This window comes from Otolemur garnettii, unplaced genomic scaffold (assembly GCF_000181295.1).
Source record: "Otolemur garnettii isolate 467f Iridium unplaced genomic scaffold, OtoGar3 scaffold00025, whole genome shotgun sequence".
Taxonomy (NCBI): domain Eukaryota; kingdom Metazoa; phylum Chordata; class Mammalia; order Primates; family Galagidae; genus Otolemur; species Otolemur garnettii.
Window position 1 is genome coordinate 3,371,031 of NW_003852420.1, and position 27,033 is coordinate 3,398,063.

Genomic DNA, 27,033 nt, shown 5'->3' on the forward strand with positions numbered 1-27,033 from the left:
TATGTTTTAAGTCCAATTTTAAACTATTTAGAGCTAGCACATTGGTTTGATTTATAAGGAACCATATGAGGTTCACAATTATTAAAAAAAATTTTGGCCTAGGATGTATTTTAACTTATTTCATACCTGCTATTATCAGCATTATTATTTATGGCTTGAGGCCATTTCTTTCAATTATAGTAAAACTTCTTCTTTTTTAGTACAAAGTTTCCTTTAATCCCAAATTAATTTATTTCCTAGTCACTGTGGTAAAACTCAGGAAATTAATATATTCACAAATTCTCATAATAAAGTACCATCTCGATTATTTAAATGTTAAAATACTGTGTATTTCCCCCAAATCACTTGTTTTTATCAGCCCTGGAGCTGGTTTATGCTCTGCCACTATGGAATACTTCATTCTCAGCCAAAAGGAAAAAAAAATGACCATGTGACAGGATTGGTCACTGGACAAACATTTTGGTCATTATTGTCCACCAGTTCATGGTTTCCAACTCAATCACTCATTGTCCTTTTATAAACCCAACCCCCCACCTCTTGTTATTTTCACATTAGTTTTTATGTATTTTCCTCATAAATTTCCATTAAGCCAGGGAATTACCTCTGTGTTTTCTTACTCTAAAGCTAACTTCTGCTTTAAACAAAACAGACAAGACAAATAGAGAAAATAAAAGAATATTTACGTTTGAATGGCTTGTGTGTCTCCTGCATCAGCCTGCCTTTCTGTATCTTGTAAACTCAGAAGCAAAAGAGTGGAATAGAGAATGTTGATGTATTTGATATTTTTAATTCTGCTAAAATAATATTTAAAGGATGCTTTTGTACTTCATTAGTTTTCACGGTACCAAAACATGCAAAGTTTTCACTAGGCAAAAACATATAAAGATTTCCCCAAACCAAAATATGTAAAGCTGGGAACCACAAAGGAGTCAAGATCAGAAGAGTGAGCCCCCAGGATTAACTATTTGAACAAGGTACAATTGCCCAAATCATTTATGTTCTCCTTAAGGCATTTGTCACATTTTTGCCTTTGTGAGAGCTAAACTAGCTCCATTTTGTCGTTTACAGCACAGGCTCCATTCTTGGCTATTTACAGCACAAGCCCCATTCCTAGCTGTTTACCACATAGCCCTTACGCCCCAATCTCTGCCAGTGAAACCTGCAGGGCCGCTCCCTGCTGCCTTCCCCCACCCCAGGTTGCACAGCCACTGCGCTGTAAACTGAGTCACCTTAGGCAAATAGCTGTTATAATAAACAGTAAGTTTCTATTACCTTGAATTACAGGTAATCAGGTTGCACCAACTCTAGCCCCCGGTTAAGGGACACTCCACCCCTCACCTGTACCAATCCAAATTCACCTTTACTAGTGAAATCATCAGCCACCAAGGCAAATCCTCCTTTACTTCCTCCTTTACTAATGAAATCACCAACCACCAATTAAAAGTATACTCGTATCCCACCCTACCCCTCTTGCTTTCTGTACCCCATAAAAACTTCCTCCACCCCGGGTTCGGGGCTCATCCTAGGCTTGCATGCCAGGAGAGTCCAGGCTTCCCAGGGCCTGAAATAAACTCATCTCGTGCTTTTTACATCGGAGTGTGTCTTGGACTGTCTGTGGGGGTCTTTTGGGAGAATTTCGGGCATAACACCTTGAATGACAATTATATTTGTTCATTTTTTTTCTAGGCTATTTGATAAATTCCTTGAGGGCAGAAATGTTGACTAGTAAGTAACGAATGGTAATTTTTATAAAGTCAATGAAATATTTTAACCATTTTTGCACACTTTTCATAACTACAGGCTTCCCCGAAGTCTATTCAATAAACACATTGAATGGATATCATACAATTATTCTGTGGGTTTGGGAATTATTTCAAAAGGAAGCTCTTCCTGGGCTTCTCCTTCCTAGTGGCAAGTAAAATGAATTGAACAGGAACTTAAATTGGAATAAAATGTTCAGATGTCAATTCATATCTCTGATTTGCCTGTTTGGTGTATTAGAGTACAGCTAGGGACTATCCTTAGTTAAGGCCTCTTAGGGCATTTATTTGCAAGTAATTACAATTTATGTATATATTCCCTTTCTAGTATCAGAGCTAGGGAAAAAAATTCTCTTAAATCTGTTTTTCACACATTATTATCCAGTGAACTGAGAAAATGCTATCCACCCTTTCCTATCTTTTGTCTTTTTCTCTTAGTGTTTATTCACAAGGAATAGTAGTTGCCATTTATTCAGACCCTATTACATACTGGGTGCCTTAAGCATTTTCAGTTAATTTTTTACCTCTGTACAAGGTAAAAATTATAATGCTTGTTTTCAGATGAGAAGTAATCTGTATAATCTTTATAACCTTTCATGGTAAGATATACAGTATGTATATTGTAAATATAGGTCAAAGAACAATATTTCATACAAGTTGCATTTCAAAAATCGGATTGGCTTTTAGAAATGATTCGTGAACCAGGTGGCATCCAGTCTACGAAGCAGAAAGAGGCACTAATGATCTGCCCAGAATGAGTGAGCTTTATAGGCAGAGAAACAATAATTATAAGAGGAAAGCAGGGATAAGAAACAAGATGAGGTCTGGTGATTTCAAAGTTACTTTTCTTATAGGGAAATAAGCAAAACTTTTTGGGTTTAATAGGATTTGACTACCACCTCTCTCTTGATTTCTTTTGTTATTGTTAATTAGGCCCAAACAAGGTTTGAATCCGCTGTCCCTGGTGTGTGTGTTGGAGGCCGGGAGGGGGGTGCGCTAAGCATTGCTACAAAGCCCAGCTTCTCTTGATTTCTCAGAAGGTCCCTTCTCACAAGTAAACAGCTCAGGTTGTGGTTTGGTGACATGAAACTTTTGCACAAACGGCTGCATTCTGATCCCTTTTGCAATTTCTGGAGAGAAGAAAGAGAGAAAGAAATAAGTAGATACTGGGGTTTATTTTAAGGTATAGCCCTATGTGATTGTGGAGATTCAGCAACTCCGTCATCTGCAGGGTAGCGGGCAGACTGTAGACCCAGGGCAGTGTAGTTCAAAGGTTGCCTGCTGGCAGAATTGCTTCTTGTTTAGGAGAGCTCAGTTTTTTCTGTTAATTAAGGCCTTCAACTAGATGAATCTCTCACACATATAGAGATTAATCTGCTTTTGGCAAAGTCTACTGATTTAAATATTTATCTCCTTTAAAAAATGTCACTGAACTCTAGAATGTTTAACCAACCAACTGGGTACCATGCCCTGGCCACGCTGACATGTAAAACTAATCACCTTACAAGAATAAATGTATTACGATCCCACGTTACACATGCACAGGAAAGTTCAGAGATATTAAGTAATTTGGACAATAGTTTATTAGGAGGCATCTGGACTTTATAAAAAGGGTTTTTGTTTTTCAAAGTCCAGGTGTCTTTCACTACTGTCTCTCTCAGCAGTTTTTCAGTTGAGGGGAAATATGTTTCTCCAGGGCCAAACTCACATTAAGAAAAGCATTTAGTGACTTTAACTGAATTTCTTAGGCCTAATTTATCCACTGACGAACATTTGCCAAGGACAATGATCTCATCAAACCAGGTCAGCGCCTGTCATGATAAACAGCTCTCCATGACAAAAGCTAGGGAGGCATTTTGTCTTTCGCACTCTCTAGAAACTTATCCATCCTTTCTACTCCTAATACCACCATTTGAAATTAGGACCCTATCAATTCTAACCTAGAACATACACCACAACATTTCAAATCTCTACTCTTCACTTTGTATTCCTAAAGTCTCCATTTAGTCAGGCTGCTACCGGGGTCCCTGCCTGGTGCCTCTTAATTACCCACTGAAAAAATCTGGAGTTTTGGGTAAGTATTAAAGATAATTTCTAAACGAGCTTCAACTTCTCCTCCCGCTCCATTTTCACCTTCATGTACTCAGGTTAAACCTGTGTCCACGTGGACTTCTGGCTTCACATATTCTTTGATTTTTTTTGCCCCTAATGCCTTGGTGTCCACCTTTGTCTCTAGGTGAACTTATCTTCTGACTACAGCTCTGCCCATTGTTCGTTTTTCAACCAGGTTTTCCTGATCACCTGAGCTAGCAGCTACTCTCCTTCCCCAAATCGCTGTAGAGTGTCCAGTTTTAGGTACTTCGTGATCTCTATTTACGCACTCGTATCTTTTCAAAGAGCAGGTGTAATCAGTGCCTGAAAAGGAGTGCCAAAGCCGGGTGCAGTCGATTCCCCCAGCACTGGAGGATGCCCAGTACCCTACACGATGCCTCTGCCAACATAGGTGCTCAATAAATGCTTGGCACAGTAACTGATGAACGAACCAGGGAAGAAAACTGCAGGCCGCAGGACAAAGGTGAAGATGTCTCTGAGTGAGGAGGACCGGCCCTCACTTCCAAGGGTCCAGGGTCCCCGCCCACTCTTTACGCGGACTTAAAGAAGAGGTAGACACCGCGCATGCCTATATCTAGGGCCGCCTTTGGGCGCGCCGCTCCTGCTGCCCGCCCTCTCCGGGGCTCAGGCGCGCGCGCTCGCTCCCGCGGAGCGTGCCCTGCGTGCGGGTGCCCGCCGAGCCCGCCGGGCGGTGGATCCTTGAGTGCCCGGCCGGGGCCTGAGGAGCTGGCACTGGGCAAAGCGGCAAGCGGCGGAGACGCCTGAGGCCAGGACGAGCAAGGGCGGTGAGTGAGGGCGAGGCCAGAGAGCGGACTGGTGCCTCCGCGCGTGCGCAGGACGGGACCGCCCGGGCAGGGGCGCGCACCCTACGGGCGGCCGGAGGGGCCCAAAGTGACTGGGCCAGGGCGGGCTGGGGACTATGGGCCGGGCTCAGACCCGGGGGGTGCAGAGGCTCCCGGCTGTCCCGCCTGGGCTGGAGAGGCGTTGGCGGCGCGGGCGGGCCTCCCGAGGGGGTTCCCAGTGGGGCGTGTCGGGCCCTCGTGGGGGTCCTGGTGCCCAGGGAGGAGGGCCGGGGCCGTCTGGTCCCAGGGACCCTGAGGAGGAGCGAGCCGAGCTCACGCGGGCTCCAGCCGTCGGCACGGGCGCCCGCGGGGTGCGCGACCCCGGAGGTGGCAGAGGTCCAGGGAGGGGGCGCGGCCGGGAAGCCTCCGCGCCGAGCAGGTGGCGGGGCCGCTGCCCTTTCCTGGGGAGGCGCCCGGTTGGGAACGCGAACAAACTTCCCCCAAGTAACTTTATTGAAGCGCCGCCGGCGGGATCCGGGTTGGGGGCTCTGGGGAAAGACACTCCAGGCTTGCTTTGCCCTGGTCCCTGCAGGACCCCAGCGAGTAATGGTGAGCGATAGCGGGGGTCGGTTTCTTTCGGGTGCTGGAGCTCGCCCTCCAAGTTCTGAGTGGCGTTCGTGGCGCATTTGCTCTTAAAATAGATGCAGAAGTTTGGTGTTTTGGTAAGAAGGAAGTTCTCTTGGGAAGAAAAGGCTTGTAGTGCCTACTTTTTTCAAAGAAAGTATTGTTAAGGAATGCTGGGGATTCCTATTTATCAAGAAGCCTATTGTCTTGTGTGTGCTTCGAGAAAGCTAGCTAATTCTATTATTAGTCTTAAAAAGACAAAGGGAGATAATTGTGCTTGAACGTTTTCTTTTTTAAATACTCCCTGCCACCTCGTTAAATCTTCTAATACAGTTTTCTCAAACTTGGCTGCACAGAAGAGTCGCTGGGGAGTTTTAAAACTCACCATGCCGGTCGTACACCAGACCAGTTAAAATACAGTGTATTTTTTTAAAGATCCCGAAGGTGATTCCAATGTGCAGCTGAGTTTGGGAACGATTTTTTACGAAGTAGTAGCATTCAGTTTGTAATTGATGGGATGAAACTCTGGTTCATTTTCTCTAGACTGGAACTCACGGAGGGTGGTTTGTTTCCCACCACTGAGGGCGGAAAGCATCTTGAATGGTTTAAAGTTCAGCTGGACTAAGTGACTCTGACCCAGAACATTGGCCTGAGCGGTGTTTTGAATTTTGGGGTGGGGGGTGGGGTTTCTGAGTCCGCCTTCACCGATCTTTTGGCCACGGCCGAGCAGTTTCCTCTTCTTTTAACCCTCCCTCAATTTCTCTCTAAACACATATCCCGCTGCCCTCTTTAAATCCTAATCTCTGGGAGGATTCTTCTCCCCCAAACTTTGCTGGATTTAAGGGGTTTCCTCTGGGTTCTCGTAGCAACGGGGAAGTGGGCGGGTCTTCTTACTATTGGGCTCTAAATAGGACTAGTCCTTTTCGGTAGATTTTAAATCATCCTTTTCATTTCTTGGCCTCAGTGCAGGTAATAGTGAGCTTTTACAATTCCAGCTATTCTTTGTTAGATAATTTACAGAATTATTTATTAATAGGATAGTAATTACTGGCAGTTATGCTGTTCTCTGTATATTCACTTTTTTCCAGTCCTTGCACTGAGAACTTGATTAATAAAGTTTCATAAAGAACAATTCCATTTTAGTAATTTTCCTTTGAGGCACAAAACTTAAAAATTGTATGCACTGTTTCTCTAAAGTTTTAAGATACATTTAAAAATTTAAAAAGTGAAATACAGTCCTAGAGCTATGTGAAAAACTTTTGATAAATTGTGGTCAAAAAAAAAAAAAACAGCCATTACCAGCTTTTAGGTTGTTTTGTTTCCTAGAAAGTGCTTTGTTGGCATTCTTTACCAAAAGCAAAACGACTTGTAATATTATACTTTAAAATAACAAAGGAAAGGCACAGTTAGTCTACACATTCACCCGCTGCTTCCCTGGCCCAGTACATCCAAGGATCAATTATTTTTTAAAGCTCAACCCAGGTCATGTAACTCTTCTGGATAAAATATTGCGGGAATATCATTAACATGTTTCTGAATTTTTTATTTTATGTTTTGAAACCTTTCAAATTTCATTATTTAAGGAATTCAATAAATTTCAAAATACTTTAGGATTCTAGTGATTTTGGGGTCTGTATCGGGAGTTAAAATGTTTTTCTCTTACATCTCTCCTTAAATTTCTTTTACCTGGGTTTTCATGCAGATTCTATAAGGCTAATTTTTTCCATTTCACCTTGAGAAAGAAATAATGGTTGGAAGCCCCTTTGATGGACCTTGTAGTTCCAGCAGTAATGCTAGGCTGCTAAGATAATACTCTCTTACTTAATCTTCCTTTTTTTCATTGCACATTTAACAATTACCATTAGCCTTCTCAATTTAGTGTCTCTTTCAACCTATTGGGCAGTAGCAAATTCTTCCAAAGTCTGCATTAACATGATGTGTCTTTTATTTTTTTCAAATTAAGCATCTACAGTTGGGAATTTGTGTTGTTACTGTGGTTTTTAGGCATTTAAAAATAAAAAATAGTTATACCTGTTGAAAACATTTTTGGAATTACTGAAAAAATTTTAAGAAAATAAAGATCACAGTCCATTCATCCAGAAATAAACAGCTCTTTATTGGATGGTGTACTTTCGTTTGGCCCTTTTTATTTGTTCACACAGAATACTTCTAGACCAAATTGGCAGTTTAATTTTATCTGTAGTTTTAAATATTGCTCTTTTACTTGTTATATTACAGATGTTTCCTCTGTCCTTAAATCCTTTTAAAAATACAGTTTTTAATGATAAATATGTCCAAGTGTATTTAAGAACTAGTTTTCTTTTGTTTGATGTTATTTCCATTTTTAGTAGTAGAGAATATAAAACTCTCTGGTTGCAAATCCTAGGTTGGCTGCTTCCTAATTGACCTTAATTACTTAATTCTTTAACTGCATTTTCTTGGAATAAGGGTAATGGTGCTTGCACCATAGAGTTTTAGTAAGATGGAATGAACCAAATAGAGGAAAGTCAGTAGGGCCTCTTGGCAAAGGATGTAGGCTCAATCAGTATTAGCAGATAAACGCAGGCAGAGCTGAAGGTCTAAGTCAGCGGTTCTCAGCCTGTGGGTCGCCACCCCTCTTTAACAATGAAAGTACATTGTGGCATTAGGAAGATTGAGAACCACTGGTCTAAGTGTTTCTGACTTACTTAGGCAGATTTATGGCAGAAGAATTCCTGGGGCACAGGTAAACTCTTAAAACTCTTGAGGCTTCTTGCTACTTTGCTTGTGCCTTGGGGTTGTTTTTTTTTTTTTTTTTTCTGAGGCACAGTCTCACTTTGTTGCCCTCAATCAAGTACTGTGGCGTCATAGCACACAGCAACTTCAAATCTTGGGGTCAAGTGATCCTCTTGCCTCAGCCTCTCGAGTAGTTGGGACTACAGGATACAGGAGCCCACCACAACACCTGGCTATTTTTTTTTTTTTTTTTTTTTTTTAAAGAGACTGTGGTCTGTCTCTTGCTCAGGCTAGTCTCAAACTCCTGAGCCCAGGCACCTACCTCGGCCTTCCAGAATGCTAGAATTACAGGCGTGAGCCACCACAGCTGGCCTGATCCATTATTTTGTAGTTCTGAGAATTGGTTTTAGTCTTCCAGATTAAGATGGCAGATGTATACAGCCAATCACATTCCTTCTGTAAACCCTACTAATGTGGCAGCAAGAGAGACCTGGACTCCACTAGAAATAGAAAAAATAGCCAGGCGTTGTTGCAGATAGAGTGCCACAGAGTGACAGGGTGATAAATAAATAAGGATATGTTGGAGTTTGTTTCTTTGGCAAGGACTACCATCCGCAGATTAATCAATGTTTCTATAATGGGACATGAAAGATTATTTAGACCTTTTATCTCTCTCAAAAGAGTTTTCTTCATCTAAATTCTAACATTTCTTGTTAGTTTCTGCTTAGGTATTTGTTTTTGTTGATTTTGTGATGAGTTCTTCAAATTGGCTGTTGCTGGTCTAAAATGGTTGTTGATTTTTGTGTGTGTATTTTATAGCTGGCTCTTATGCTAAGAGCTCTGCAGTTTATTCTCTTAGGTTTCCTATTTATATAATCAGTTTCAGATAATGACACTTGCGTCTGCTTCTTTCTAATAATTATAGCTTTTGTTTAGGCTTTATAGCAGGCTGCATTACAGTTAGCATTCTGGAACGTTGTAAAATGCTTTTGGAATATTATCAAACAGTAATGGTTATAATGCCCAAACTTGTTTTTTTTATTTTAATGGGAAAAAAAGTACTATTGGCTTTATGACTTACCATAATTCCTCACAGGGCAAAGGAAATCTTATTTATTTCCCAGTTTACTTAGAACTTTTTTTATTTTTTTAGGCACAGGAATTGAATATTAGCAAATGACCATTAGCATCTGCGGTTTATTACTGTTACTTGTCAACAGTAACTTGTCTCCTGATCCAGTATTAAGTTGGATCAAATCCTTCCTTGTTGGTAATTCTTTAGAAAAACAGATTGAATTCATGAGAAGATTGAAACATAACATCATATTCAGTGCATGATGGATCTTGTCTTCTTGCCTGCGGTGGGAGATAAGTCACCAGGGATTTTTCACTAGCAGATATTCCAAGTTGTTGTATCTGTCAGTTCCCATCTTTACCTGTAGGCAACGTTTGATATAATTGGTCAGACCTCCTTTTGTCTGTATGCATCTTTTCTTTGAATTTTAACACCAGGCCTTCCTGCCTTTCCTTCTATATTATACTGGCCTACTGGTTTCTCCTTTTCAGTGGTTTTAAAATTTGTGCTGGCTTTCACTTCTCATTAACCTGTTAATTTGATATGTGTCAAGGCTCAATTCTTGCTGGCCTCCTGTTACAAATAGTCATGGGACTTTAATATTAATTAAATACCAAGAAGCTACTTAACCCCAAGTGTATATTTCCACCTTGGAGAGCTCCAAGTAATTTTTGGACTTTTTAGCTTGACTGTTTTGACTTTTTTTTTTTTTTTTTTTGGAGACAGTTTTATTATGTCACCCTCAGTAGAATATGTGGTGTCACAGCTCACAGCAACCTACAACTCTTGGGCTTAGGCGATTCTCTTGCCTCAGCCTCCTGATTAGCTGGTACTATAGGTGCTGCCACAACACCAGCTATTTTTTGTTGCAGTTTGGCCAGGGCTGGGTTGGAACCCACCACCCTTGGTATATGGGGCCAGCACCCTACTCACTGAGCCACAGGCACCGCCCCCTAGTTTGTTTTCTTTATTAACATAATAATCAGTGATCTTTTCAAAATAGACAATTATTTTTAGATTGCACACAAACTTTATGGCCACTCTGTATAAGTCAAATTAAGCTTAAAACCCTTCCATGGCTTTTTCCATGTCACTTGCAGTGAAGGCCTTGTAATGACTGAGGAAGCCCTACACACTCTGGTTCCCACTGACTCTGACCTCTTCTCTCACTTCTCTCCCTCTTGTGCTTCCCACTCCAGCTGATCCTTGAACACAGCAAGCACATTCTCATTTTAGGTTTTTGCTCTGAGTTATACCTGCCCCCACCCCCATCCTCCCCAGATATATTTGTGGCCATCTTCTTGGCTGCCTTCACGTCCTTACTAAAATATCACCTGGTCAGTGAGGGCTGCTCTATTCACAAATGCAAGGTGCACCCCATATCCCTCTTGCAAATGCTTTGCATTTTTTTTTCCTGTAGTATCTATTGCCTTTTGAGTTACATGTATTTATTTTTGTGTGTGTGTGAATTGTCTTTCTTATGAGGGCAACCATTTTATATGTGTTAGTCTTCCAATGTCTGAACATAAAAGTGCCTAGTAAAGATATATATGTATATGTAAAATATGCATAGTCCTTTGGCATTTGTGGATTTAACACTAAAGATTTAGCATCTCACCAGCAGCAAGGGAGTAGTTCTAGAACATGTACAGTTTACATATAAGGAGATAATAGAGAGAGTGGTTGTGGGGATTAAACAGGGTACTAAATTCTGCTAATCTGTATGGTCAGGTCACTTAACTGACAAAAAAAACTTGGTCAGCTGTCCTGATTCACATCTGAATAATGTGAATTGTATTCTAGAATCTGCTATCTTTGGGATTTCAGTTTTTAACCATGGGTAGGCAATGACATCACCTGGGAGATTTTAAAAACATGCCTGGGTTTCCTGGTAAAGATCAGTAATGTACTGTTACTATATTTTGTTCATTAAACAGCCTGCAAGCGTTTATCTTTTAAAGTGGACTGTAAGCATTTGTTTTCCCCCTTTTAATACTTCTTTCATGCTCTTTTTGAGATGTTTTCTCCAAGGGTCTTGCTGAAATCACTTCTCCTGTAAGGTGATTTTTTTTAATCTCTTATTTTATTTTTTACATATTTTTTAATTTTAGGTTAATGTGAGGGTACAAACAACCAGGTCATAATATTTGAGTTTATTAGGTAGAGTCCCTCTTGCATTTTGAAACCCTCCAGAGCCACACAGAGGCACATGTTTGAATGTGATATGAAATCCACAAAATCAAAGAATCTGTTTTTTACCTTCAGTTTTCTAGATGAGAGAACATTGCAGTCATCCCTACAGTGATCATTATAGTAGTTAAAATTTTGCTTTTTGTTTACAGGCTCCTTTTGTGTCCTTTTAATCCAAGGATATCTCAGAAATATAGAGATATATAGAAGGAAAATATATAATTCTCTTTCTCTTTCTTGTACTGTTGCAATTGCTGTGTAAATAAGTGGTGTGATTTGCAGGAAAAAAGATTATTTTAGAGACTAAGCAACTGGTAGACAATAAACAAAAAACTTGTTACATGTATCTTTAGCAATATATGAACTCAAAAGCTGTTGCTTAAATACAAAAATGTGAAAATTTTCTTCAATTATTATTTCTCAATATGTATTTACTTCCTTGTATTATATTTTATTGCTACTTAATCTTTTGGTGATAGTATCTGAGTAAGAACAGTCCCCATTTTTAATTGTGGTGCTCAACCTTTCTAATGGCGCAACCCTTTAATACAGTTCCTCATGTTGTGGTCACCCCCAACCATAGAATTATTTACGTTGCTACTTCATAACCATAATTTTGCTACTGTTATGAATTATAATGTAAATATCTGATATGCAGTATTTTCATTGTTACAAAGGTTCTTGACCCACAGGTTGAGAACTGCTGAATTAGAGGGTGTAAATATTTTAGCCATGATTACCATACACCTTAGAAATAAAATTTCAGAAAGCACCATTGTTCTGAATACGTCTACTTGATGAATTTGCCTTACTTTTGAAACTCTGATTTTCTTTTGTTATTGTGAAGACTCATTCTTTTGAAAATAACACTGTTATACATTTATTTTATAATGAACCATAAATAGTATTTTTGGCCAAGGCTGAGTGGAAAGCACTGACCTACCTACCTTTCCAGTGATGAATCACATTTCCTTTAATTGAGGCTGTTAATGGATAGCCTAGTTGGAAAACACACCTTATTTTAAAATTCTGTGTGTGTGTTAGAGACTCCTGTATTTGCTACTTTTGTGAAAGTTTTTGTTTTTTTAATTGCTACCTCATTTCTGCTCTTCTAATTTTTTTTTTTTTTTGGTCTTACCTCCCTAGCACCAGCAAACATGCCTAATCTGGCAGCGGCTAATTTTCGCCCTTAGCTATTATATGTATGCTTTAGGTCTTTGTGGACAGAGAAGGGCTTATTATAGACTGCCCCTTATTTCCATACGTTTGTTCTTGGAAAACATAGTGGGAGAAGTCGAGTGTAATAAAGTCAGACTACATTTATTGTGTTGTTGGAGAGAGATATATATTCCTAGAAAACCCAGAAATTGATAAAATTCTTGATGATTGGGCTTTTATCAGGCAACTCTTTTCCATAATAATCTTATGGTTGACATTGAAAATGGTAAGAGCTGCCCAGAAGCACTGCTTCTCTTGCATAGCCCTTACCTCCTCCCCACAAATGCAGACTGGGAGGGGCATCCCAGAGTGCTCCCTCCCTCCCTGTGGTTTCTTCTCATATGCTTGCGCATGCTGTCTTGCGCTTTGGGAAATGAGATGAGAAAGTGCTTGAGCTGCAACCCCTCTGTTGAAGAGGGGGCCTGTTGTCTGAGTGTGGTCAGCAGTGGAGGCTATGTGGTTAAGTGAGCACATGCATAGTCACCTTTGATCACTGTGCAGTCACAGTCTCTCAGGGCAGAGTTCCCCACCCTTCCCTTGGATGACTTCAGCACATATTTAATAAATGCTGTATAACTTCTTTATTTAAATTAGTAGATTTTCTAGTTAATTCAGTACCATTCACTAAGTATATTTTTGGGAATTGTGGGATCAGCCCATGCTGAATTTTGGATTACTTTATTAAAAGCCTCTTTCTCTTACCAGATATTGAAACTCTCTGTAGAATGCCAAAAGTAATCTCGAACTCTTAGCTAGCAAAGCGCCCTGGCAGATACTCAAAATCAACAGGAGGCAGTGATGTATTTGACCAGCTGGATGTTGATGAGGGATGTTAATATATAATCTTGTGGGTTGGGTTACAGGAAAATGAGATACTCAGGATCAGGATAGCCTGTATTTTGATTTTAGTCATTTTATAATATTATATAGTTATGTAGTGGGAAGTATTTATGAGGATTAGAATCCTACTGAAATGCACATCCTCTGAAATATTTTTAAGAATAAAGCCAATAGGGCAGCACCTGTGGCTCAATGAGTAGGGCTCTGGCCCCATATACTGAGGGTGGTGGGTTCAAACCCAGCCCTGGCCAAACTGCAACAAATAAATAGCTAGGTGTTGTGACAGGCACCTGTAGTCCCAGCTACTTGGGAGACTGAGGCAGGAGAATCACCTAAGTCCAAGGAGTTGGAGGTTGTTGTGAGGTGTGATGCCACGGTACTCTACTGAGGGTTAATAAGTGAAACTCTGTCTCAAAAAAAAAAAAAAGAATAAAGTTAATAAAGTGCTCGGACACTAGCTGTTTAGTAGGTGGCTATAGTTCTGCCATTTACCCTTGAACTACTGGTGACCCCCACCACTGTCCCACTGCAGAGTTGAAAAATTTGCATGGTAACTTTTGACTAACCCAAAACTTTAAAAACTTCACTAGTAATAGCCTACTGTTGACTGGAAGCTTTATTGATAACATAGTCAAAAATAGTACATATTTTACTTTATACACATATTTATTGTACATTGTATTCTTTTTTTTTTTTTTTTTTTTTTATTGTAGAGACAGAGTCTCACTTTGTCACCCTTGGTAGAGTGCCGTGGCATCACACAGCTCACAGCAACCTCCAACTCCCGGGCTTAAGCTATTCTCTTCCTTCAGCCTCCTGAGTAGCTGGGATTACAGGCCCGCCACAACACCCAACTATTTTTTGGTTGCAGTTCTGCTGGGGTTGGGTTTGAACCTGCCACCCTCGGTATATGGGACTGGTGCCCTACTCACTGAGCCACAGGTACCGCCCTGTACATTGTATTCTTAACAAAAAAATCAGCTAGAGAAAAGAAAGTGTAACTAAGAAAATCATAAAGAACAAGCTTGGCACCTGTAGCGCAGCAGCTTGTGGCATTAGCCACATACACTGGAGCTGGCGGGTTCGAATGCAGCATGGGCCTGCCAAACAATAATGACAACTATAACCAAAAAATAGCCAGGTGTTGTGGCAGGCTCCTGCAGTCCCAGCTCAGCTTCCTGGAAGGCTGAGGCAAGAGAATCTGCTTAAGCCGAAGAGTTTGAGGTTGCTGTGAGCTATGATGTCACGAGACTCTACCAAGGGTGACAGAGTAAGACTGTCTTAAAGGAAAAAAAAAGCAACGAAAATCATAACAAAAAATATATTTATAGTATTGTACTGTGTTTATTGATACGATAAGTTTACCACATCTGTTTTTTTGTGTTTGTTTTTTGAGATAGAGTCTCACATTGTTACTCCCAGTAGAGTGCTGCGACGTCACAGCTCACAACAACCTCAAATTCTTGGGGCTCAAGCAATTCTCTAGCTTCTGCCTCTAAAGTAGCTGGGACTACAGGAGCCCACCACAGTGCCCAGCTATTTTTAGAGACAGGGTTCTCTCTCTTGCTCAGGGTGGTCTCAAGCTCCTGAACTCTGGCAGTCTGTCTGCCTGGGTCTCCAAGAGTGCTAGGATTACAGGTGTGAGCCACTGTGCCAGGCCCCCATCTGTTAGCAAGATGGATTGTCTGTCTAAAGTGGCAGGCAGCTGTATGTTCAGTCCTCAGTCTATAGAACACATCAAGCAATCCATCTTTTACTTGTAATGTCATGACTTTTCCCTGCTTCTTGGGAGTGTTCCCATCATCTCTTGTGGCACTTTGTGTGGATACTGGGTGTTATTCAGGGTTTTCATAATGTGTTGCACTATACATGGTGAAAAATACGTGAGAACCGCGAGAGAGCAGATTTTATTTTGATATGTGATTTACTGGAGAGATGAAATGCTTATGCAGAGATGATTAGGGTCACGTGGCGTTTCAGGATCATACTACATTCGAGTTCACCACGGTAGCAACAGACAGTAGTTACAAAATTATTATAGCAGTATAGTATGTATTATTAATTTTATGCATTTATGGTTTAATACTGCATCTTTACATGTGCTTACATTTCTCTAGACTGCAAATGGTGCTATGTACAGTCTGTGTGTACTTAAGTTTTGATGAATTTTAACTTTGTATAATAGATTTGTGTATTTTTATGGTAGTAAATAATAAAATAGGCTATATTTTGTGCATTACATAATCTCATTTTGTTAAAAATGTTTTTGGTGTTTTTTTCTAGGCTGTGCAGTTTATCTGCATGTTTTCAAATTGTTGCAAATCTCTAAAAAGTAATTCCAGTGTATTCATTGAAAGAAAATCTACATATCTATAAATGGACCCAAGCAACTCAAACGCACTTTGTTCAGTGGTCATCTGTTTCTACATTGAAAGTTACTGCTAATAGATTAAATATTTCTTTTGGACTTTTGCAAAGTCCTCACCTAAACATCATTTCCAACAAACCATTTTCTTCTTTTTCATATGTAGGAAGGTTTTGGTATTGTGTGGTATCAGATACAGTACTCTGTAGCCATAGAATTAAAATGGTACTGTTGGGGCGGCAGAGTCTATCTAATATGTGTCTCTTTAAAAGAAAAAAGTGAACAACAAGTTGTTTCAAACATTGGCAGCCATTCTTTCTTTGGGAAAACAGCAAAAGTTGCTACCTCGAATTTTGTTAAGAAAAAGTAATAGAGGAAAAAGCAAATTTTCAGAGAGAAATACTTCTTTCTTCCTTGTTTGTGTGAAGTTTTTAGGATAGTTGTCTACTTCAGAGCTCATTTAAAATTGTTTTAAGGTCTTCAAACAGGGTGTCAATTAATATAATCTTACATCTTCTATTTTGTGAATTTTCTGAGGTCAGTGCTAATATGTCAAGCAATGCATAGAACAAATATAATATTGGCTTCTTGACTGCCGTTGATTTTTGTGTTAGAGATGGTCATGTTTCTCTTGTGTCATCTTCCATTTTGTCTACAATGTGGGAAAAAATACTTTGGTATGAATGGTTGAGAATTATGCTCTGAGAATTATCGTTTTTTTCAGTAGAGTAAAACTAAAAAGCAGACATCCATGAAAACCTGGCCCTAGAGTTTCTTAAGAACTTTTTGTTAATAACCTCTAGTGACTTGCCATCGTGTTTGTGGTAAAATTCAAATTCCTTATGAGGCTGGACATCAGTGGTTCTCATACCTTTCAATCTTGGGACTCTTACACTTTTAATTATTTTGGAAAGCACAGAAAACTTGTTCATATCTTATCTATTGATATTTACTGGAATAGAAAATGAAATAAAGAAAAATTTTAAAGAAATACTTTTCTTTTTTTTTTTTTGAGACAGAGTCTCAGGCTGTCACCCTGAGTAGAGTGTTGTGGCATCACAGCTCACAGCAACCTCAAACTCTTGGGCTTAAGCAATTCTATTGCCTCAGCCTCCTGAGTAGCTGGGACTACAGGTGCCCACCACAACACCCAGCTATTTTTTGGTTGTAGTTGTCACTGTTGTTTGGTGGGCTGGGGCTGGATGTGAATCCAACAGGTCTGGTGTATGTGGCTGGCGCCCTAGCTGCTGAGCTACAGATGCCGAGCCTAAACACATGTTTTGATTGAAGCATATATTTTCATATGCTGTAAACCTGGCCTGACATGGGTATGTAGCTGGGAAGAAATGGAATATTTTTTGGGGGGGAGGAAGAGACAGAGTCTTACTTTATTGCCCTTGGTAGAGTGCTGTGGCATCACACTGCTCACAATAACCTCTAAGTCCTGGGCTTAGGCAGTTCTCTTGCCTCAGCCTCCTGAGTAGCTGGGACTCCAGGTGCTGGCCACAACGCCCAGCTATTTTTTTGTTGCAGTTCAGCCAGGGCCAGGTTTGAACCTGCCACCCTCGGTATATGGGGCATATGATGGGGTATATGATGCCCTTCTTACTGAGCCACAGGCACTGCCCCCCAAAAGAATATTTTAATAGCATTTTTGGGTGATAGTCTATATGCTTGATACCTCGCAAAACTTGGTAAGTGGTAGTTTCTGAAAGGTTAATTGCCATCTGGAATCTAAAACTATATCTGTGAACCTTTTGTACTCCTGTTATGCTTGCTGCCCATCGGTCTGTCTTGTACTATGAAGGGATCCTGCACCCATGCGTGATTCTGTACTGTAATTGCATTGTTACTATACAACAGTGGTTCATTGAGTTATGCAAATCTTTCAGATGTTCATTATATCCTATCAAAAAATCATGTTCATTTAATATCACTGCTGTTATCAGAACAGTCTTTTAAATATGGAAAGCTGTCAGGCTCATGGTGGCTTAATCACGGTTTCCAAATTCAGATTTTTGCTTGAAGCTTCGAATTTTATCATGAACAATAAATACTGTCAGTTTTCCTTGAATGACAGGCTCGCTTAATTCATTTTTGAGAAAATGTCTGCATGCACCTGACTGAATAAGCGTGCTTTGCTTATTCTCTCAACAGTGATGTTTCAAGAAAAAAGCTATTGGTTTGATTTGTAGCACAAACAGTTGCTCAAGTGTTTTTTCTCAAAGCAACTGTTCAATTTCACCAGAAATGTTTTATGCATACTTCCCATTTTATGATGCTGGTTATTAGAAAGGTCCAGGTTTAATAAAACAAATAATTTTTACTGTTGCATTCCTAGTGCTTCTCCTTGAACTAATACATTGATTATAGCCGAGAAACGCATGGCAGCTACTTCACAATTACAAAGGCTGTTTCACCACTTTACTGAAATCCCCCCATGATTCAGGGGTGTGTAGCGGGGGGGAGGGAGTAAGGTGACTTGACTGATCCTTCAGCCCATGTTCCCTTCCACATCTTAAGGTCTACTGTGGTGACTTTCACACAGCTTAGGAACCAGCAGCAGTAGTAAAAAGAAGCCCCACATCCAGGCTGTGGGGCAGTTTTTGTTTTGGAGCTCCTAGAGAAAACCCTGTCTTCTGCTTGGAGCAAATGGCCGCTCCTCTGAGGTTTTTGGTTATGCATTGCCACTTCCAGATGTTACTGGGAGCTTGCAGAGGGAGTCTCACTTAAGCCTCCTTCCTGTACTTAACCACTGCAATTTGGAACTACAGTGTTTGATACTTTTAAGTCATGCACACATGAAACTGGCACACACAGTGTGTTTACCTCATCTAACCTTCTAAGAAATACACTTTTATAGCTAAGTCAAACTCCTTATTTGAAAATTCAAATAGTTTTAATTTTGTATTTTGCCGACATAGAACTTGAACTATGACTTTAAACCAGTTTGTTTACATTTTCAACAGTACTTCTGATTTTTAAAATCACTGCTGGTGGTAAAAGTTCAGCTCAATGAGAGACTTTCCAGGTGCAGGCAAAATATTCAGCTTTTCTGTTACCAGGTGAAAAGGGTCCGGTCGCCTGTCACTGTCAACCAGTATGCAGAGATGGAAATAGGTCCACCAAGCTTTATTTGTCAGAAGGCTGGGATTCTGGAGAACAGTGAGAGTAGCCTCTTCAAGACTGTTCTGTTCTTCCATTTCCGAAATTACAGTTTTATACACTTAAGTTAAAAGTGAAAACCATGTTAACCCTTATCTTAAACAATCGGCAGAACCCAGGACCCATAGGAAACAATCAGTATAACTCATGACCCCAAACAACATTTCAATCCAAAAGTTAAATCTCCTAAATCAATCCACCTAAACTACTCAGATAGGCATCTTTAGGGTGGGAGCTAAATTTACAAAACAGTAAGAATAGGAGAGGGGGCAGGGAAGGTCAGGCAGGACCTAAACTGACCAGACCAGACCAGTTGTGAAATGTCTGCCCTGGCCTGACAGGCTCCATCTCCCTCACACTACATGTGCTTTCATTTCTAGTATTGATACTATTCATTTCCACTGATCTTACTCCAGTGTTGCAGTGGAAGATACAGATGGAAGTTGAGAATTCTTCATTTTTGAAAAAAGCCAAACATCTAATTCCTTCACACCCAAGTAGTTAGTAAAGTAAGACACAGACTCGTGTGGAAGCAGTATGTCCCCTGTAATCCTGCTCTGCCGGAACCTGAAACGAGACGTTGCCCATCCGAGCAGCGAGGTCTGTTTGCAGGGAGCTGTGAGTTTTCCAATTGCCCTGTGCACATAAGCCTGTTTTATTATTTTGTTTGAAGATTGGGTGTGTCTAATGTAGTGGAAATTCATCGATTCAGTATTAAGTACAGACTAAACATTTCTGAGCCACATAAAAAGTCTTTTTAATTATCTTTTTTTTTTTTTGGATTATTCATATGACGGCTTTCTTCCTGTCATGTGAATTACTGAGAATTTATCATCCTTTCCAGTTCATTAAATCACTAAAATTCTTTACTAGCACTATAAAAAAAATGCCAGTCCATGAATTGAGACTGGTTGATAAAGGAGGTTTGTTCTGGTAACCAATTCTTGTTCCTGGTTAACTCACACTTCTCTGTGAATCCCTATGTTATATTGCGTTTTAGACTTTAATGAAGCAAAGTGTTACTTTGAGCATATAGGGATTTGTTCTGAGTAGAGCTTTAGTGTTAGCCTCAAGATGAGTGTAGTATTACAAAACTACATTTGTGCTTAAACATGTTCAGGAGAGCCCCAGGACACATTTAATAGGTGTCTTAAGTTCTTTGCCACTCTACCTAAGTCTAAGCTTGCATCTTAGACAACAAGAAACATCACAGAATTTAGTCTCTGACCAGTTTTATCTAAGACCAGTTGTGCTCCACAGTAGCAATTTAGTGTGCTAATTGGACTTGGAAATGTTGGGTTTGAACCTCCCTCTTTTGTATCCATTGAAAGCCAGTTGTGTGGGTGTGGTGCTGTTAGCTCTTGTTGGAGATATGGACATGCAGTCCTGGGAGAAAAAAACACTCTGATCAGGTGATTTAGGGCAAGATATTTGTGGAATGTGAGAAGGTGATACAGTTAACCAACACAGGCCCTTGTGTGATAGAAATTAACCAGAGGCCCAGCGGATGTCAAAGGCAAAACTTTATTAGGGACATCACTTGTGAGCACCAGGGAGAGGACACAAAGGAAAAATCTTCAGGCTGTCTCCTGAGGGGAGTTAGAGTTTTAAAGAGGTGTAGGTGGGCAAAGGGTGCTGTGTAAACATGTGGCTTCTTGATACATCCAAAGTGTCATTAGCGGTGTACAACCCTCATCCCCCTTAGAATTTTAGCATTAAAAAGAGACAGTGCTGAGGGAAAAGTCCAAGTAAAGTCAGTGGGGGGTTCTGTTCTGGCTCCAGGCAGCCTCATCCGGATAGGTTTGGTGCTTTTGCAGCCAGGTGCCATATCAAGCTGTGTCAGTATTTTGCTTCAGTGGCCCTGAAAAATGTTTCTCCCAAGGCAGGTAGATCTTCCTCCTTACCTATGCTGAATTTCAGAGGCTAGGAAGCCCTTTGAGTTAGGCAAGGGCCATGCTGTTCCATGTTGCCTCCCTTGGACAGAGTGATGCTTGAATCCTATTCCTCTACTGTCTCAGAAGCACCAGGTAACCTTCCTTGTTGTGGTGTCCTTAGGACTGCATCTTGAGGAACGTGTAGGCTTTAGATAGGGCTGTGGAGAAGAACGGGCGACAGTGAGTGAGGCAGGAAGCGCTGGATCCAAATGGTCTCCTTTGCACAGTGGGTGACTAAAGAGGACGAATTAGGCAAAAGTGCTACTCGTAAGCTGGAGCCAGGTCCTGGAGGTCCAAAATGCACTGTAAACCTGGTAGCTTCCTCTCACTGAGAAGGTGAGATGTAATTTCTTCTCTTCCTGAATAGCAGCTCATTTGCACTCTCCTGGCACACGGGAGGGACTTTTTCTCAGTTCACATGATAGCCCCTTTGGAGGAACTTTACATAATATAGTTAAGACTTGACCACATGCCACTTAAATACCTCTTTTCAACTTTTTGATGTTATATTTTAAATTTCACAAGACAGTGTTACTTAAGCAATAACTGACATCAACCAGGTCTCTTATACTAAACTCTTAGTAGAAACCCTAGCATCCCCACAGCTAGCTAGTCATACTCTTAGGCAGAGAGACCTGACTCAGATGTAAATTTTGATTATAGTCTTCAGAGACTGCTTATCCTTGGTCTGGCTGGCGGCATCATCATTACCAGGAATCTTGTAGGAGTTCATGTCACTGTTAACTGTGTTGAAATGGTTGCTTCTCTGTCACTAAAAAAATGAAGATACTGACAGTTGAGTTGCTGTTCTTTGAGGATATATTTTGACTTTAAAGCTTTTAGTCTGCTCATTATAGTTGAGGCCCATATGTAAATACTGTCTACCTATTGTTATATGATGTAGAGATTGGGGAAACCCAAATTTAAGAACTATTTTCATGTGCAGTCCTTACTTTCTAAGTGAAACTTAATTTCAACATTATTTTGTGAGCTATTAGATTATTTCATTCTGTAACTCTGGGCAATTCAAGTACTGACCTACTTATACAGTAGCTCTTAATTTAAGAAAAAGACTTGCTGAATGTATTATTAGAATTGCATTTTATTTGAAATATTTTGTTTCCTTAGATCTGATACACGAGATCAAGCTAAGTGTATAGCCTCGACTTTTATTCTGATTATAACAGAATGAAGAGATGGAAGGGGCATAATTATCAGTGCCAAATTCCTGTTTTCTGCAGCAAGCGGAGGGAGCCTCTGAGTTGCGTGTTGTTGATGTAGTTAAGGTGCCTTTATATTGTGTCCTTCACAACAATTACTATCAAGCTAAGTAAAAGTAGCAAAAAGCATAGTTTTAAAATTAATCTTAAAATGGAACAGATTTTACTTTGGATTTTTGCCAGAAGCTGGTTTTTATAATAACCCTCTGTCTCTTCTTGAATTTTTTTGTTAGAGAATGTTCCTGTTACTCTTTGTACAAGTGCATTTGCCTTTTTCATTTTCATTTGATGATATGTTAGAAATTGAGTGAAGGTGCCTTGTAACTTGGCTGGTGTTTGTACTTTCCTGCCGCAGTTTCTCCGGCTTTGCTTAGCATGCTAACTCTTGTGTTAGTTCTTGTATTGTTTGCCTGAAATAACCATTTCATTTTAGTGACATACATTGTAAAAATGAAGGAAGGAATTTCATTAATGAGTAATTTCATTTAATGAGTAAATGAGACTCTTGTGATGTGTGTGTGAAATGATGGTAAAATTTGAAATTATAAATGGTCTTTTCTATGTACTTTTTTTAAAATAAAAAGAAAAAAGACTTGAAAAATTGTTTCTGGCTTGGGTTTTCCAAAAGTATCCTGTTTGTTTTATAATGAGCACAACTGAAAATCTCAAATAGTTTATATCATTCAGGTGTGGTGGTGAGAATGGAGAGGCAGCACACTGAAGGGCAGGAGAGAGCATTTTTTCTAAGCACTCTTAAGGGACTATGGGGTTTAGCGTATATTTAGGAAATGTTTTTATTTATCATAGAGGCTTTTCTTGTAGAGTTTGTAGATTTGGGGGAATTTGGCTGTGACACCTGGAACTATACTATCAACTAGGACTGAGGAAGAATATCTGATGGTTTGGAAGTTGCTTCTTTCCATTCCCCATCCTCACTGGAATAGGTGACTTTCCCAAATAAAGCAAGATGTTCTTTGATTAAGTATATAGGTGAGAGGGGCTTTGGGCTTTGATGATTTGATTGAGGAGCTGTTGGTAATTATCTTCCTAATATCAGGGAAGAAAAATCACTAGCCAAAGTAAAAGAATCTTTGGAAATATCTTTTTCTTTGACTGAAACACATTATTTTCCTGTTCTGTTATCCACAGCCAGCAAATAACCTGGAGAAAGTCCCAACAATGACTGGGAAAGGTTTTTCTATCTGGCATTTCCAGTACGATTGAAGTCTCTTGTTGGTTTAGGACAGCCCCCTTCCAGCTTTCTAAGAATAGACCTCCTGAGACTTGATTTTACTTTCTCTGGGTAAAACTGTATCTAGAAATGAATTGGGTATATAATGAGATCATTATATTAAGGTAATGTTTCTCTATTCTAACATTTTAGTTTATAATGGTTCAATTTGTTGGAAAGTAAGCAACAATTTCTAAGAAGTTATTTACTCCAGGTTTAACCTATGTATAAAGTTAAAGTTGTAAGTTAATAAATCTTAGATTGTTTAATAAAATATTCTTAGCAAATACTGCCCAGAGAATTATGGCCTTCTAATCAGTTTTATGTACAATTGTGTGCCATGAGAAAACATTAGAAATGTGTTGTATTTAATGCTCTCTTACCAGTCCTGGCAATGCAAATTCTCATTTTGAGATTTCCATCTAGATATTGTACCATATCAATGGTTGTCATGGTAGCAGTCTCAGTTGAGAATTGTGATTATATACTTGATCCAATGACTATTTGATGAAAGCTCAATTATTTTAATGTAGTTCAGCCAGAATTCTGAGCCATCATCTTGCCTGATTAAGGGAATAATTAACCACCCTAAAGAAGAGATTCCTTTCTATTGAATTACACAAATTTTACCTTATTCCACTAACTGTAGGTACCATCAGTTTTAAGACATGCCATTTCTTTACATAGCACTAAGAAAGAAAAAAATTGCCAAATACTTAAGGCTCATGAGATGGCATGAGTTAAAAATACAATCTGGTTTCAGAGGTGTTAAAAAATGAGGAGGGAGAAGGAATCTTACAGTCAATAAAATACAGCACATAAATAGATGCACAGAATTTTAGTTGAGTATTGGTCATAATTATATTATTAAAATGTAAAGAAATCTGTATTAAATAAATCACTATTTCTGACAAACGTTATGCAGATTCTTTAATCGTAGAAACCTAGAATTGGAGAAGACAGGAGATCAAGTAGTCAATATTGATACATTAGGAAATTTATGAGAAAAGATAATGTGGAAGATAGCAATTTATTGCCTCTTTTACAAAGTATCTTAAACTTTACAAATAAAGTAGTATTCCTTTAGCTAGACATCTTTAGAATATCTCACGATAAATTCTATATACTCCTTTCAAGATCACTTAGTGTTTGAAAGGGAATAATCTGGGAGTTAGCCTGGTTGGTTTAGAGTTCCAAACAAGGTGCACCTCAGACGCAGTGTTGTTAAAGACCTGTAATCATCACATACCATGTTAAATGCCATATGGAATTTTCAAAAGAATCACTGTTCCTGCCTTCCAATAGTTGTCACATTCTACCTTTTGGGGCTTTTTTTTTTCTTCCCCAAATTTAAATTATAGTTCAAAGTTAACTGACACTCTTTAGTGAAAGGTGACTTAGTGGAACTGACCATGAGCTTTATTTTCTCAAAACAGTGCTGAGACATGCCTTTCCTGTAGACTTGCATTAGTTATCCTGTTTGGTGCTGGAATTCAAACTGAGGTCTTATTGTGTGAGGCCAGAATGAATTGCTAGTACAGGCATCACTGGGCAACTAGGTGGACTACTTGCAGCTTCTGGCTCTCAAGGCGTACAGGGGGATGTCACCTGGCAGGTGGCCTCATGGGGAGGTCCAGAGTAGGTGCCCAGACTGGAGTGTGGGCTCCAGGTGCGGATTTGGAAATACTGCTGCAGATTTGAACACAGAATGTGGACCTGATCAAGCACACAGCTCAAGTCTTGATTATTACTGAACCTTACCTGCAAAATCAGAGCAAGGTTCACAGTACCTGCTTGGCCCAACAGGTGGGGCTAGAGCAAGCCTGCAGATGGGATGAAATGTCAGTAGCAGTGCAGTCTGACACAAGGACAGGAAACCAGATTACTATTTGTATTTTTTGTGTTTAGGCTGATTGCATCACAGACATTTCCTCCCATGGATACAATTGCTAACAATAGTGACATTAACTTCATTTTTTTAAATTATTATTATTAAGTGACATTAACTTTGTAGAGTGTTTTCAACTTTTCATTGAAGTGATATCACAAACGTAATCATCTTGCCTTCACAATAATCCTAAGAGTGGAAGCTGGGTCATTACCCCAATTGGCAATGAGGAAAGTGAGGCTTATAGGTACTGAGTAACTAACCTTAAGGTCAGTTGTTAACTTTTCCAGTTGCTACTGTCTTTGGGGCCTGCCAGCATTTTGTTGTTGATCTTTTAACCTCCCAAATCACAAGCATAACTCTTGCTCTATATTGAAAGGAAAAATAAATGAAAACAGAGCACTGTTTTGTCATAACTTTTATCAGGTTAAACTGCTCTCTTTTCTGTTAATCATTTTTGGAAGTGATGTTTCCTCAGTCTGTCTTACTTTGTTTAAACCTTAGTTAACCTCACTTCTGTAGCTTTTTATATGTCTTGTAGTAAACCAGATACAAGTCCGGACAAGGAATCCAGAGTGAGAGCAAGTTAAACAAGAGTAGCCAGCATCGTTAGTTGTTGACATTGAACTCGGTGTTAATTGTGAATGCCTGGTTTTCTAGCTTTCATTTTACCTCTTTGTTTTGGAGCAGCTTCCTTGCAGTTCTTTCTTGTTAGAGTTCCTCTCCATTTCTTTCCAGAAAGCATCCTTTCAGCATTCTTTCCTGTAATGTGCTTCTGCCTGGGTGTGGAGCATATGTATTCATTGTTTTCATCTCTGTAAACTTTGTACATGTATTTTTATTCGAAGTAGATTAGAAATATAAAAATAGAGCATTATGTAAGAATGTAGGTGAAAATTAGAGTGAGTGGAACAAAAAAAGCATGGCAAGCAGGAAACCTGCCTTCCAGTCCAGGCATTGCCTCACTGCTTAGCTATGGACTTTTCACAGACCCCTTAAACGTCTGAGGGCCAGTTGCCTTATCTGTGGGAAGAGAGTTGGATTTAAATGATTGCTAAAGTCCCTTTTCATTTCTAACCTCATTTAAGTCCCCAAACTGAATATATAAGGTTGTACTAAATGAAAAGTAGGACTTGCTGGCAAACTTTCTAGTGGTGAAAAGAATGATCAAAGTGAGCTTAAATTCTGTTGGTAATTTTGTTATTGTTGGGAATTGAATGAAGATAGGTTAACAGTAATTCAGCTTTCTAGCAATTATGAAATAAGTGAAACTATATTATTAGCTAACCTTTTAACCTTGGTTCCTAATCTTGCTCACCATTGTATAGCCAATACCTAATATACCCCATGATCAGCATGTTCTATTTTAAAAATACTTTCCTACAGAATTGATGGGATTCTTGACCTATTTAGCCTCAGTAGGACAGACTAACAGCGTCTCTAAAATTAAGGAGGTGCAGGTTGAAGAGAAATTTTAGACATAAATTTTGACAATAGATAGGGAGTGTGTATCCTTTATTATCCTTCAACCACTGGGTGATGTTTCTGGTTACAGACTCTACAGATGAGATTTTACCTATTTGTATTTAATCAAGGGGGAAAGGAAGCTATAAGCTATATTTAATGTAGATTACAGAAATGAAAACAGAGAGCAAAGTGATACTAAAGTTTAGTACACTTAAATCAGTCTTAGATTTTCATGACATTTTATTGTGTTCTGGGCCATGGATTACTCAGAAGGGCACATGAAAGCTATGGTTTCTCGGTCCAGAACATAAATGCACACTGCCAATTTCACAGGCCATTCGAGGGGTTTCACAGACTTACCATCTGGTGGTCCCTAGTCCAAAGTCTTCATAGAAAATAACCCTGGAATGCTAAACCTTAACTGACCTTAGAAATAATCGATTCCAG

The 27,033-nt window shown here is 39.5% G+C and overlaps 1 protein-coding gene across 1 annotated transcript in view; it reads left to right on the forward strand.

Annotated features, from left to right (window-relative positions):
* Positions 1 to 4,432: 4,432 nt before the first annotated feature.
* BTBD3 (BTB domain containing 3) overlaps positions 4,433 to 27,033 on the forward strand; it is a 34,344-nt gene continuing 11,743 nt past the window's right edge. The window contains exon 1 of the mRNA XM_012804165.2: positions 4,433 to 4,657. The gene's annotated coding sequence lies outside the window, so the exon portion shown is untranslated. The remainder of the gene's footprint in view (positions 4,658 to 27,033) is intronic.